The sequence below is a fragment of the Lissotriton helveticus genome, chromosome 7 (assembly GCF_964261635.1).
Source record: "Lissotriton helveticus chromosome 7, aLisHel1.1, whole genome shotgun sequence".
NCBI lineage: Eukaryota > Metazoa > Chordata > Amphibia > Caudata > Salamandridae > Lissotriton > Lissotriton helveticus.
The window spans coordinates 1,197,205,021-1,197,220,473 of NC_136068.1; the positions used below are offsets into that span (position 1 = coordinate 1,197,205,021).

At 45.5% G+C, this 15,453-nt stretch overlaps 1 protein-coding gene across 3 annotated transcripts in view; it reads right to left on the reverse strand.

Annotated features, from left to right (window-relative positions):
- RHOT1 (ras homolog family member T1) overlaps positions 1–15,453 on the reverse strand; it is a 688,574-nt gene that overhangs the window by 404,548 nt on the left and 268,573 nt on the right. The gene's annotated exons all lie outside the window — the stretch shown is intronic.

Below are 15,453 nucleotides of genomic sequence, written 5' to 3' on the forward strand. Positions count from 1 at the left end.
ATTGACCCCAGGAGGGAGGAATGTTACCTTCTGCTGCGCAGTTAAAGGTCCTCACCAGAATAGGAGCCCACAAGTTTGGTTCTGCTTTTAGTAAATCAATGGGAACCCCATCGGGGCCCGGGGCCTTCCCCCCCTTGCTGTTGGAAAGCCCTTCGTGGCCCTCCTCCAAGGTTACTCCCAGAGGTAGAGGTATCCAAGAGGAGGACTCGGTCACTGATACGGTTAGGGGTTTCCCTTCCGGGTTAAAGATATTAGTAAAGTGGGTAATCCACTCGTTGCATGCAACGTATGATGTTATTTCCGGGATACCATCAGTGTTTAGAAAAGGGCTGTTAATTATTTCCCAATAAAGTTTACAATTTTTGGTCTCAGCTGCTTCTTTCAGCTTATCCCAAGCTTCACTTTGTAAAACCTTTTTCCTGTTGGAAACAGCCATTTTATAATTAACCCTTAATTGTTTTATTCCATTGCTGTCTCGGGGTTTGATACCTAAAGCTTTCTTCAGTTCCCGTAGAGCTGCTGTACAGGGTTTATCAAACCATCCCCGTTTTATAACTCTGTTGGATGGGGATTTCTTAGTAAAAATACCTTCAATGATGGTGTTGATCTTGATAAATTGTGACAACAGGAAATCGGGGTTAATGGCATTTTTTAAACAATAGCTGATTTCGATTTTACAACTAACTATAACCTCCCTCTGTTTGGCCATGGAGCTGGTTCCAGACCATTTAATCCTCAGACCATTTGGTCTGATCGAAACGATATCGGTGGAACAGGTTTCTCCAGTCACTAGTTTTGCACCCCGTCCCGGTAGGGTAACGCAGATGCTGTTGTGATCACTTAGATTTTCCTCCCTGATACACAGGTTTATAAAGTCTCCTGTGCTGGAGAACAGAATATGGTCTATAAATGTCCCTGCGTCCCTCCCTGTAAAAGTGGGGCAAATGGCATTCAACCTGTTTTTATTACAATTTAACAGGTATAGGTCTAGTTTGATTAACAGTTTGTTTAAAATTGAACCATAGTGGCAATGTGGGAAATGAAGGGAATCCTCGCTCTCACCCACACCCCCCCTATGATTAACCGTCCCCGTTCCAAAGCCACAGGGATTCCCTATTGATAGTTGACATGGCTGCAGATTAAAGTCCCCTGCCCATAGAATATCAGCCCTTCTGTTTGAGATGCCCAGAACCCTTACGATTTCCTTTTCCAAAGGGAATAGAATATTCCCTCTGGAGGCATCAAAGATGTTATTATAAAAATGAACAAGGACCAAATCATATCCCATGCTACATTCAACCCTCACTACCTGGCTGTGGGTTCCCACAATCGAGCTGCTTCTGACTTTACAGTTACACAATTTATTGGACAGAAGTAGCAGAAGGCCCCCCTTAGCCCTTCCTGAACTGGATTTAGTAGCGTTGAGGCAATAGGATGAATAACCTTCTATATTTATTTGCTCTTGGCACCAAGTTTCTTGAAGGAGGATTATATCAAATCCTTCCCCTATAAACTTAGGCCAGAAGGGGGTGTCTAGTTTCCCTGCAATTCCGGCAATATTCCAGGAAATGAGGGTAAGGCCTGCAAACTCGGTTGGACCATAGATAACCTGCTCCGGCTGGGAGTCGCGGGCTATGATCGAGTTATCCTCCTTAGCACTCTCGCATGGGGCAATCTTGGGGGCACAGAGAACCACACACGCTTCATTACTAATACATGAAACACCTCTCCGAGGGTACATAACTACAGGCCTACAGGTGGAAGTTTGGTTATTACAGGGGTAGGGTTTGAGAGGGAGAGGTTGTATGGGGCTGCCTTCCTGAACAGAAACCTCCCGTATGGCCGCATGTCCACTGGGGGGTACGCAATCCGTGATAGAGACTGCTCGATCGCTAGCATGGACATGTTGCATGCGTACGTCCGACCCTAACTGCCTAATGTCGGACTGGCTTGATGATGGTGAAGCATGAAGTCAGTCAACCATCTCAAGACAATCAAATCTATTGTTAGTGTGAATACCTCGCCACCCATCGCCCATAAAATGGCCTTTGTTGGAATACCAGGGCCGAGGTACCCATTCCCTGCTCCTGCTCTTTTGGGTCAGCCATGGACCTCCATAATTCCAGGGTTGTTCTGGAGGTAAAACCCAGTTTGGTGGTGGTATTGGGTGATGATAGTTATATACGGGGGGTAGAAAAAGGAGAGTCGATGGGCGTCGACTCCCCCTTTCTTCTCCAGATCTGGCCACGAGCAAATATGATTCACGGTGGACGCATCATCGCAAGTAACAATGACGCAGTCCCCCTGAATACTCTTCGGGCTCACCCCCACCCATGGTACTCTACGTACAGATGATATTCTACTGGTGTTTGGGGGCTGTAATGGCCTATTGATACTAAGCCATTGAAGGATTTTATTCAGAAGGGACCAGGGTTGTTCATCTGATCCTGCTGTTAGTTCGGGTACTCCCGTTAGGATCACAGTAAATGGGGATACCTCAGGTGACAGATGAACTGGGCGTTTGGGTCTAAACCCCCTCTTACCCTCTGGAGGATGTGATTTTGGGGGCACCGGGGGTTTGGTTTGAGATGGCTGCGAGGACACCTTGGCCGCGGTATGATTGGCAGCTATTAGTGGGGCTACAGGGGGGGGAAGGGAAGAATTTTGCTGACTAGATGAAGGTGACTGAGAAGGGGTTTTAGCTGTTGACTTAGATTTTGCACAATTTTTTGAAGCTGGTGGTATGGGGGTTGATGGCTCTTTTGTTTTAGACTGGGTTTTGGTCATAACGGGCGGTCTATCTGAGTTAGCTGGTATAACCCCAGAATTGACCACTGTCGAGGCCCCCCCAGATTTAACAATTCCCGCCCTGGTCGGGTAATTTAACGAGGAGTATGGCAAGTTGCTTTTCAATTGCCATGATACTCCGTTCCAGAGGTTGGAGATGGTATTTTAATAAGTCCCTGAATCTAGCGAAAAGCTGCGGAGTATCACAGCCAATCAGACTGAGGCCATCCTCTTGATCATTGTCCGATGTGGGGCATTGTAGGTTAGATGAGCCAAGTGGTGCAGAATTACTTCTAGGAGGGGCATTCTTGGATGGTGGTACGATGGACCCTTTCTTTTTATTGGCTTTATGATGGTGTTTGGTGTTATTCCCCTTTTTTTGGAGTTCTGGTTGCTTAGGAACAGCACCTTCTCTAACCCCCTTGAGCCTGGATACTTGTTCAGGATCTTCAGACAGAATCTGCCCAAGGTCCGGGGTAATCTCAAGGTTCCCTGTTGAGTCTAATTCCGACGACAGGTTGGTGGCTGATAGGTCAACAGCATTTGGGATTGAATGAACTTGGGCAGTTGCACCAGACTGTATTAGAATTGGGATAGGAGAAGCTGATGGAAGCGGGGTTAAAGCCGCTGCTATGAGGCCCATTGAGGATCTCCGGGCAATCGCAAGGTCCTGAGACACCCTGCGTTCTAAAAGGGAAATATTTTGATTAATTGCCTCATTAGTTTTTGAGATAAACTGGTCAATAGGACCTGTAAACAAGGCAGTTCTAAGTGCAGTCTTACTTCTGGAACCCATGGTCATTGTTGTGAATGTTCGAGGTCTAGTTCCAAAGGACACAAAGCACACGAATGATAAAAAGTCAATACCCTTGGGAAATGGGGGCAACATCTGGTAAGTGGGATCCAAGGGGGCTAGCCCAGCCCAGCCTGGAACAGTCTTTTATCCCATTCGTTAGGGCACGCCCAGGAGTCATTTTCCCCCACTACCTAGTGCAAGGAATAAATATGGTACCTCCAGGCACCCACTTCAGAACACTTTCTGGACCTTCTGGAGATCTTAGGAGGACTGGATCTGCTGTCTCTGACCTGAGAGTATTCCCTCTTGTACCCAGTACAAAGAAGTTGACTCAAAGGTTTATACGGCTGTCCTTCTGTGTGGCTAAAGGGAGACAAGCTGCAAGAGGCATTTTTTCTGGAAATACCCAACTGACAAGTAGCGACTGGCCGGTGCGCTCAGCCTCTGCCTACCACCCTTTGAGTTTTTAAGTGTAGCCCCTGAGGCCCTGGGGGCTTTAAACGTGTTCTCCTGTGGTAGACTGTGGCTTAAAGGATCAAGTCATAAGATTAAATCTTTGATTGAGACGAACCTCTTTAGCATATTAGACACGTACTCCAGGTCAGTTGGCTTCAAATTGTGCCTAGGTCGCAGTCTATCACGACCATAGACTATCATCTGCGCGTTTAGAATGACATTTTGGCAGTTGTGCCTCTCAAAAGAAGGTTTGCTACATGGCATCTCCAGTATGCTGTTTAACATAAATAACTAATTTCACTTATTCTGAATAAGGATATGCACAGCATGTGATAGGATATGAACTGAAATGACTTTCTGTTGTTAAAATTACTACAGTAGCCTCTTTGCCTGGCTCTTTTACTACTTGTGCACAGTCTACACACACATTTGCAAACTGTTGCTAACCATGCACTTTTCTGCTGAAAAAAAGGGATGCATTAGTTCTTACCCTTATCACCGTACCACATTACTACAGAAAGATTTTGGTTGATATTTTATTGAAAAATAAGCTGTTCAAGTTAGCCCCCTGCTTCTGCTTGTCTCTTGCACTTACATCAATTCATTTTCAGGTTTACCCCCAGGAGAAAGCCTTACAAACAACACATTTAGTGTGAAAATGTTAGATTGCTGCCATTTCTGTTGGGTGAACCCTTGCACCATGTGTACGTTCTTTTATCCACAACTAACCTATCTCCTATCACCAGGTAAATATTCCTGTTTTTGTTGGACATTTGGCTGCTTCCAAATCAACTCTTTAAAAACCCACCATATGAAGAGATCCACAGGCTGAAGTGTCCACACATAAATATACTATCAAGAAAAGTCTTGTGAACCCTCCATTACACTTCATTATCTCTGCATTACGTGTACCTGCATCATGATTACTTTCTCATGCTAAACAATTCTGCACTGATTAAAAAAAAGAAATTAATTCAATTTGGTATTCCAACTTACACCTGACTCAGCAGAAGCCCACCTGTAAGAGGATCACAATTTCAGTATTACTGAAAGCTTTTCAACTGCTGTTAACCACGTTTCATTCTTAAAGTTTCCCAAGTTTAGGACAATCCTTATTACACAGGGGAGTCTGGTGAAGTAACGCACCTTTAGAGTTTTCAGTTACATATTAAATGAGAAAGCCACACTTCTGGCTATCTATGCATGGCCTTTGTGGTTGCAAAAACAAGTAAATGTGTTTTGTGCACTCTCTAGTTTATGTTATGTTATGTTAATTTTTTCTTCTATAGCGCTCGGCTACTCCAAGGAGCATCCCGGAGCTTTGGCGAAGAATATCAGCAGGTAGAAGGCAACATAACAACTAAAACGCAGACTAAAAAAGGAAGAAGATAAAGACTATTTAGTGAAAAAACACGTTTTCAAGCCCTTCCTAGTTTAGACTTTCTTAAATAAATGTTTGTCTGAAATTAACACAATGTGTGCACTACTGAAGCATATGCTGCCAACATATGTAAACTATAAACATCAAGCTTAGCCAAGTACCGCTGGTTCCTTGGACTAGGTACGCACTGCTAGAGATATCATTCATTGTAATACAATTTGTTCAATAATTGTTTCATTTTTTAACATTATGTATTTGTTTCGTCCTTACCATCTTTCAATGATGCATCTCTTTTTCAAATACAGAAACCAATTCTCAAAATAAACTAAGTCTTCAATAAAACAAATTACTCCATTGAATTCTGTACCATTCAAAAATGTTGTGCCCAATGAATTTCGGGACAGTCACTTCTTCAGGCGCTTCTCTCAAAAAATGAAAGCAATAACGCTTTTTGGATATTTTACAGCAGCAATCAATCAATGATTTCAACATCATAATGCGCTCTTAATGATCATGAGAATTAAGTGCAATCCATTCATCTTAAGGAGCGTGTGATGTCTTTAACTTGAGAAACTGGAGTACTTAATATGAACCAAGATATCCCCATGTAATCCAAAAATGAAAGGTGAAATGACAGCATAAGGAAGTACTGAAACAACAATATAAAACAATATTGTGTTACCTGAAAGCACTATATGATAGTACCCTACCACAGTGCTCATGCTTCCAAATTGTGACAAAAAACGCGGGAAAGTGACCTGAGTGAAGATCCACTGGTAAATGGAGTTCCTACCAGTGAAACTAAAAACACTGCAGAGAAAACATAATATTCATCACAAAAATCCAGAACCTCCAATGTATGCGTCCACTAATTAAATGTATGCGTCCACTAATTAAATGTATCCGTCCCCCCCAACCCCCGGGCGGAGCATGCTCGCGACCAAGATGGCCGCTTGAGCCTTTAGCTCCGTAACATCGTCCCTCCATCCGGCATATAGCCGACGGAATCACTCTCTAATAATGAGCGCACTGGTGTGGCCTGATTTCCGCAACACGCGGGGTGCACATCGGTTGCACTCTGGTTCTTTAAGGTCCGAGAACGATGAAGTTACAGAGCCCTGAAGTTGCCCGCCCTGCAGGCCTCGGATCCCCGGGCTTTAGTTGGGCTGGGGCGTGGTGCCGCCTGGGACGCGAGTGACGCTGTGGCGGCCTGAGAGGTCTGACTAGATTGTCGCATACGTGGGCCCTGGCTCACTGAGGTATGCCGGAGGAATGATTGGACCATTGGAGGAGCGTGCAACTGCCCGTATAACCGACCGGAGTTCCTTGGAGCAGGCTGATGGCCTGGCGAAGGTGGAGAAACGGGTCTCAGCACCCGCAGCCGCAGATGGTATTATTCGGAAATCTTCCTGGCGTGTGGGGTATGCGGATTGACTGTCTTATGAATTATGACACACGCAGCGGCGCATTGGATTCCTGAGCGCTCGGTACGTCTGCAACCACGGTGACCCGCCATCTTGCTTTGTACGAAGCTTGCGCGCTTCGCCCAGCCCTGAGCTGCATCAATGCGGAGGAGGTCAGCGTTTGATGAGCCTGGCGGCGGCGGGGGGCCGGGATGGGGGGATGGGGACACGGGGACACGGTGCGGCATATAAGCCACAGGTGAGCGCAGACTGGCACATTAATCACCGTGGGTCCGTGGCGACGCAAGGGTCACTGTGTCTGCTGAGCCCCCTGGTGAGCCCTACACATAGCCGGTGTGCGCTGAATTGAGAGGCGCATGCAGATTGGAGTAGATGTGAAAGCGGGCTGGTTGGTCTGCCCTATGCAGCGGTACCCTGGCTTTGTGTGGGGTCTCCTGGTGAGTGTAGCGTGTTGTCACTGCTGTGAAATACAGGATATGATGTGAAATTGGAGGACGCCCAAGGTGCGGTGGTGCACATGCCTGCTGGTGATTGAGACCTACAATAGGCGCGCAAGCTTTGACGCAACATACCAGCAAGTTGCCCGGTGCTCTGTTGGATGAGTCTGTCGACGTTTGACGGCACCCGTGTGCAGGTCTACAGTGCCTCCCTGCTTGGTGTATTGCTCATTATAACGTCCAGTACGGTTGTATGTCTAAACAACTACTGCTTAAACCACGACTGCCTTAACCACGAAAGCCTAACCACGAGCTATTTTTAACCACTACCTTTTTAGCACGACTTCCTAAACCACGAAATTAAACATCTCGTGTTTGGCCATTAGATGGCACTATTGTACTTGCAATACTTCTTGCGTGAACCACTTTTAAAAAAAAAAAACTGATCTAAATGTTCTATTTTAGTATGCTTTGACAACGCATACCATTTTTAGGTCTTGCGACCTATCGATGCGCGCAAGCGCATCGAGCGGAGCGAGAATTCAAGTAGCCAAAATCCTCGTCAAACTAAGGGCTTTCCGCTGGCGTTTTGTTTACGTTCACGTGAATCACGTGATCAAACACGAACGCGCATCAGCCTCCCTCCCTCCTATCGGCCATACTTTCAGCTCCAGCACCTCCCCTCTCTCCCCGCACACAGCCTTCCTTGGATTTCTCCTCCCCCTCCCCAGCCAGCTTCCCCCAGGCCGTGTTCCCTCCCCTGCTACCCCATCCTCACTCATCCCTCGCACCCCCTCCTCCTTCAGGCCCCCACCATTTGCTTTTGCTTGTGTTATCAGACTCACGACCTCCGCGCCAGTTTGAGATCTCACGAGATACCGCCGGATGTCTCCAACTTTACAAAACTTCGGAGCACTAACTCGTGCTACACAAATTAAACATCGGCACATAATTTCCTCACTTTGTTACTTTAATTCTGTGATCTAAATCTTCACAGTTTAAGTTAAAATGACAAGATTGTCAACACGCTGTCGTGAAAGCCTAGAAATGTTTACATTACTCAACTCAGCGCGAGCTTTTCTCTAATTGACGAGTCTCGGTGAGCCCGCCCAGCAGAGCCCCAGACAGACAGCGCCTGGTGACCTCTGGCTTCAGGGCACTTTGGAGAAATGAAGTGCTCTGCAGTCTGCACAGTGCATATGAAAACAACACTTCGAAAGAAGGCGCTGGCGAAATATGTAAAAAGGCCGACGTAATTCACTTGCTAGCTGGCGTTTTGCATTACGCTTTTTACACAGAATTCTGTAAAATTACGCGGCGTGGTATCACTGGGGTTGATTCAATTACACCTCAGACAGCGGGAACGCCAAACAAGCATTGGCATTGCCAATAGGTCTCGCTTGTGGGACCTTATAAGTATTTGGTTTTGCAGCACAATATCCTTGGTGCAACAAGGATATTGTGCTGCAAAACTAAATACTTATAAGGTCCCACAAGCGAGACCTATTGGCAATGCCAATGCTTGTTTATTTTTTTATTTATTTATCCTTTTTTTGGGGGGGAAACTCCCCACTCCCCCCCCCCTAATTTTCCCTTAATTCTGAGGAGTGACGTTATACAGGATATGTTATACTTCATTGTTCAGCCTTTTGTAGTTCCGGCCGACGTTGTTCAGCAGTCTTCGTTATTCTCTCCTCGTTGTTCAGGTGAGTTGTGATTCAATCATCGTGGTTTAGGATGTTTCCCGTCCAGTACAAGTGGCGGACTTGAGCTGCCTGGAGTGCCTCACAGCCATTTCTGCCATACAGTGTTCTGGGCTTCAGAGCTGTGGAGTGACGGATTCTTGCCTGGTGTACCCTTCTGATAGTGATAATGGGCAGAGTAGACAGAGCGCAGCCCAAACTCCCTTTCGAGCAGAAGCGGTCGAAATCCAATGATGCCTCTACGGACGAAGTCGCCAGGACACAGACCCCTGCGACTGAAGACCCCAGCCCTGATATCCATTGCATGCTCTTGGCCATGGAGAAGAGCCTGCAAAGCGGCATCACCTCCCTGGGTACGAAAATAGACACTCTCTCCTACAGGATGGATAGATTGATTGAATGTTTAGACAAGCATGCTGAGCGATTGGATAGGTCAGAGCGGAGGCCTACAGAGGTGGAGGAAGCGCACACCACTCTTGACACTGATCATAAGCAGCTTGGGAGAGTTCTGCGTGTCCTTCAAGATAAAACAGAGGACTTGGAAGCGCATTCTTGTCACTGTAATCTCAGAATCACTGGCCTTCCAGAGTCCACCTCGACTGGTAACATGGAACAATTTATTGAGAGGCTGTTTATCACGCTGTTGGGAGAAGGGGGTCTTCTCCAATATGTTTGTGGTAGAGAGAGCGCATCGCTCCCTAGGGCCTCGCCCGCCCCCGGGGGCACCACCGTGACCAATTATCGCAAAATTGCTCAATTATCTTGACAGAGACACTGCCCTGTGATTGGCGAGGGACAAACAGTCATTGGACTACGAAGGATCCGCGGTAGCGTCTTTCCGGACTTTACTATGCGGGTACAGGAGGCGCGCCGACAGTTAGACCCTATGAAAAAAACAGCTGCGTGATCTAGGCATAGATTACGCCATGTTGTATCCTGCTAAACTTCGGGTCAACAGACAGGGCCGTTCCCACATCTTTAGGGATCCAAAGGCATTACAAAAGGCTCTAAAGGGTTGGTTCAAAGAACAACACCACAGTCCGGAACAGCAACTGCTCGATGAGGCGGCTGGGAGCTCCCTGGAGGACTAAGACTAACTGTGGCGAACTGCTGCTAGATGATAAGTATGGCCTTGGGGTTTGATACTGAAGGTGGGGGGCGGGGCTATGGGTGTTCTAGGCGCTGCTGCTTGCAACCAGTGATGGCATGCTTGCAGCTGTCCAACCGGGGTATATTTTAGGTTTAGCTTGAGATTCATCACAGATTTTGGACTGGAGGGACACCCGATAAGTTGCTCCTGACCGATTGGGGGAATGTTTGGGGAGGTGCTCAGGTGTGGGACACAGAGACTACTCTGGAACTCTTTTTATGGGATGTTCTGGATTCTTGGTTAATTTGGTCCAGGACAGCGAGAAGAAGATGCTACATCTTTGTTCTGTACGATTGCGGAGGCCTGTGGCCACTGGGTCTGTGAGGATGTGCTTTTTGTTTGGGATGATGTGTGGGGAGCGGGGCTGTTTAATGCTTTTATTGTTTCTCCTTGCAAGGAAGAGCAACATCTGCCCACGAGTGCAACACACGAGGGGGTAACCTTTTAAGGGGGTGAGGGGGGAGGTAGATTGGATGTTCTGGGGGATGCTTCGCGACTGAGTTGGGGGTGGTCTGTCGTGGGAGGGGGGGAGGATGGGAAGAGGGAATAGTATTATTTTTGGGTTGTTTAATGTTTATGTTGGTCTTTACATGGTGTGCATACTAACTATAGGCTGCAAAGGTCAGGACACAATTTAGGCACTGCTACAAACGATGGCGGGACCTAGTGCGGTTTATGTACCGAAGACGCTAGACTCCCTTCGTGCTCTTACATGGAACGTCCGGGGGCTAACCGACCACCGCAAATTACGTAAGGTGCTGAACTACTTGAAGAGGCAGAATATTGATATAGCACTGGTTCAGGAGACGCACCTCCCAATAAATGGCGCATTATTATGCTGTAGAGGACTGTTGGACGATATAAACGACTCAGGTTTCACCAGGCATGCCCGAGGGGTGCCGACATGGGTTAACCCTAGATCTACCTATACATTGGTCCAATTAGACTCAGATAAGAATGGCCGCTACGTGATTTCCAGATGTCAGGGGAGGGGCGTTGACTTAATTATAGTGAATGTCTACGGTCCTAACTATGATTGCCCGGAGTTCTTTACAACACTCACAGGCGCTGTAACTAGGTACCCGGAAGCACAGTTTCACTGGGGTGGGGACTTTAATCTGGTCAGAGACCCAAATTTGGATAGGTCAGGGGTGCCTGATGAGGCGGCCCACTGCAGCAGCTAGAGCAATTGAGAGCGCAATGGTGTGCATGGATCTTTGCGACATATGGCATGCACGACACCTGGACAAAGAAGGTTACACGCACCTTCTGCTTATTGCAACTTGCACACAACATTTAGGCAAATATGCTACAGCGCGAACCTAAGGGGAGGGTAACAGGCCAGGCTCTGTACTGGCGCAGGTACTGAAAGCTAAGCACGGCAGAACGCTGATTACTGAGCTTAAATCGGCGGAGGGTGAGTTGCTATCTGAAGAAGCGGACATAGCAGATAGGTTTTAACAATTTTACGAGGACTTACACTTCCCGGTCTACAGGTGCGGAGGAACAAATCCAGGACTATCTTGAGCATATTAAATTGCCATTTCTCACAAACACTCGCAGTGAGTTTCTTATGCGACCCATAGAAATAGACAACATTTTACTGGCCCTGTCAGGAATGAAGGCATTCAGCGCCCCAGGGGCGGATGGCCTAACCGTCGGTTTTTATAAGGCCTTTTCGGATTTACTACTCCCACTCCTCTCAACACTCTTTGAGGACAGGTGCGTATCAGGCACAATGCCACCAACGATGAGAGAAGCGGTGATTGTCGCCATCCCTAAACCAGGCAAGCCGCTGGATGAGTGTGGGTCTTATCATCCACTATCTTTGCTCGATGTAGACACCAAGATATTTGCAAAGATACTTGCTAATCGTCTCTGCCCCTTGGTACCGATATTAGTAGCCCCTAAACAGGCGGGGTTCATCCCAGATAGGAACCTTACCTATAACCTCCGTACTGTGTTTGGAACTATCCAGCATGTTAGGCAGGACTCTAAAGCTGTCACGGTCTTCCTCGACATGGAGAAGGCCTTCAATTCTGTCGAGTGGCCCTTCATGAGTCAAGTTTTGTCTAGGATGGGACTGGGCTCAGTCTTTCTCCAATTGATCGGGATATCGTACAATTCACCCTCGACGTGAATAAAAATAGGTAACTTGGTAACGGATCCTGAGGGACGAGACAGGGCTGCCCGCTTTCCCTCATTTTATATGCCCTGGTCGCAGAGCCACTGGCGTGCGCATTACGGGAATATCATAGTCATAAAGGTATCAGTTTCCCGAATTATAAGATCATGGTGTCCACCAACGCAGATGATACGTTGTTGTACGTTTGAGATCCAGAAAACAATCTCTCCTCTGTTCTCAGGGAGGTTATGCACTTTGGGGCATTGTCGGGATTGCCCGGCTTGTGACAGATGCCATGTACACACTGCAGATTTTTTTGATCTAGCGTGGCAATGTCCGGGGGTGTACAAATATTGGGAATCGATCTTTCTGGAATTGGGGAAAATTGTTGACAGAGCTCACTCCAGGCCCGGCTCTGGCACTTCTGGGGTATTCTAAAAAGTTGCCTAAGGCAGTCCACAGACTAGTTGACATGGTCTCCTCATGGTGAAACAACGGGTTGCAATGTGCTGGTTGAAGGGTCCTACACCTACATTGACACAGTGCGCGCACGACATGCTTTATTACAGTACACAAACCGAGAATTTCAGTGAATTACTGCCCCCCAGGAATAGACCCAAAAACTTCTGGGGATTATATACCACATACTTGCTTACCAGAGACGTAGACCCTGGCCGGGTAGCCCCCACTACTCCTGATGACAATAACCACACAGCGGTCACTTGATTTTCAGCTTACAGGTTACACTGCGCGATGCTTCCCTGGATACTTTGTTAATGGGGGGTCCCGATTCCCGGAACGTAGGGTACGTTGGATCGGAGGGTAGTTTGGTTTGGTACCAATTATCAGGAAGGGCATCCAACCTTATCGACACAAGTACTTGTAACTGACCTTTGAAGGCTTTCCATGGGTTTCGTTATTCATTGACCATTGTAAGTTATGTATGATTTCCATGTGACGCTTTATGGCACACCAAGACCACTATGAACATATGATTTCTTGCTATTTGTGGTTATTAAACGCTGCCTGCTCCCTGGGTTGTTGGCTCACAAGCTGTGTATGCTATTGTACAATGACATACTGCCAGCCCCCTGGATTGTAGGCAAGAGGCTGTGTTGGAAGGAGAATTTTCTTCAATAAAAAGTTTAAAAAATTGTTTTGTTTTTTTTAAATGTACCTGTCCCCGACTCCACCTACTCCCGACTCCAAACGGGTCTAAACAAATAACAGAGTAGATCTCATTTATGCGGGTTAAAGAAAGCAAGCGGTTGGACACTGCTCAAAAGAAACTGCACTGCTCCCTTACTTCTCCAGACTTTGAAATGCAAGTTTCAGTGACTCTCATGAATGCAGCAGGATCAGTCTAGCACCTGTGAGCGACTATTCCCAGATCAGAAGCTCTCGGCTCCACGTACGGTTGTCCACGCTTTTTCATCTGTCTTCAACATAGGACTAACACTCCATAGACATTCAGTATGCCCACCATCTTGCAATTACCGAATTTAACAAAAAGACTCTATTCCTAAATAAATATTAACAAAAGACTATATTCAAAACAAAAATTAGCAGATTCATATATCCTTAATCAAAAAAAGGAACTAATGCAAAAAGAATTCTTGATATAAAAAAAACACATCACCAATCCTCACTAATGTGTGTGTGATACCATGCGGTGTTCGGATATATTCTTAAGGGCCTATACTCACAATGTGACTGCGTGGGTGTGTGTGCAAAACTTGTGTCAATAAAGTCTAGCGAATGTGTAGAAAAACGTATTCAAAGTACTCTGTTAATTATTTAGTGCATACCTAAACTTGATCACGCAAGATCACCAATGTTGAGAAGAAATATTTATTACGTAATGTAGTAAGGAATGAAGGTTTATAGGAAACAACTCTTGTCAATCTCATCATAGAGTTCTTTGGTGAACATTGCCTCACAATTGGTTGATCCAGAATATACTATCTGAAAACGAAGCTGGTCTATCGTATGTCTGTGTTCTGTCCAATGTAATGCTAGATTTGAATTGTTGTTTCTATTTCGGATCATGCTTTTGTGTTCTGTTATTTGGACTTTCCTTTCAGTTCCACATGGACCACATGGACATTTATACTGTTTATTAAATGATTATTTGGTATTGCAGTCAGCCAAGTGCTTTAAATAGATTACCTCTCCAGTCCTTGGATGTGTGATGATGTTCCCTGTGACCACATTGTTGCAATGAATGTAGTTATAGCATTTTTGGTCCCTGCAGTTTGTTGTGGATTTTGTGGATGACAAGAGCTCTTCAAATTCTTCAAACAAGTGCAGAGGTTTTGGATAAAACACAACATGAAAGTCTGGTTCATTTTGTAGTAGTTCCCATCAACGGTTGATTATTTTCTTGATGGCCAAAGACTGTTAGGAACCTACATACAAAAAGTGGTCGGTCTGTTTTGGCCCCTTGTGTTTTTTGTATCAAGTTTTTGCGTTCTGTGCTCATGACTTGTTTAAGTTTCATTTAATTTCTTTTTAGGGTACCCTCTCTCAAGATACCTTTGTATGTTTCCAGTGATTTTTTGCAGATTTCTACATTTGAGATATTCTCCTTATTCTGAAGAATTGAGAGTTTGGTAAATTCTGAACCAATCTTGTGGGATGGAAACTGTGGCATGAAAACGTTATTCCAATTTGTTAGTTTCTTGAATACACTTGTGGTTAAACTTGACTCAGATAGTTCTATCCAAACATCCCAAAATGAAAGCTGGCTATTACTAACACATTTAGTGAATTTTATTATGGGGTTTATTGTATTCAGATTCTGTATGTTTTCTTCCAAACTTTCAGTGGTGCCTTTCAATATAAAAAAAATATTGTCTATAAAGCAACAGTACATTATCAAATGTTCTTGTCATGTTGGTTCTTCTAGAATGTTCACATGTTCAAATGTTGCCATGAATGTATTTGCGTACAGATATCTATATATATCAATCTATATCTATAGATATATAAGTATAGATCTATAGAACTATATACACATATATGCGCAGAGTAATATCTTTTTATCATGGCACTTCTTAATCAACTAAAGGATGCTGCTTGATAGCTAAAATGCATTAGCATGCTGTATCCCAAGTAAGATAACTCTGTATACAGGCAGATGCCTTTTAAGTGCTGAATACTGTCTATATGTTCTATATATATATATATCATTA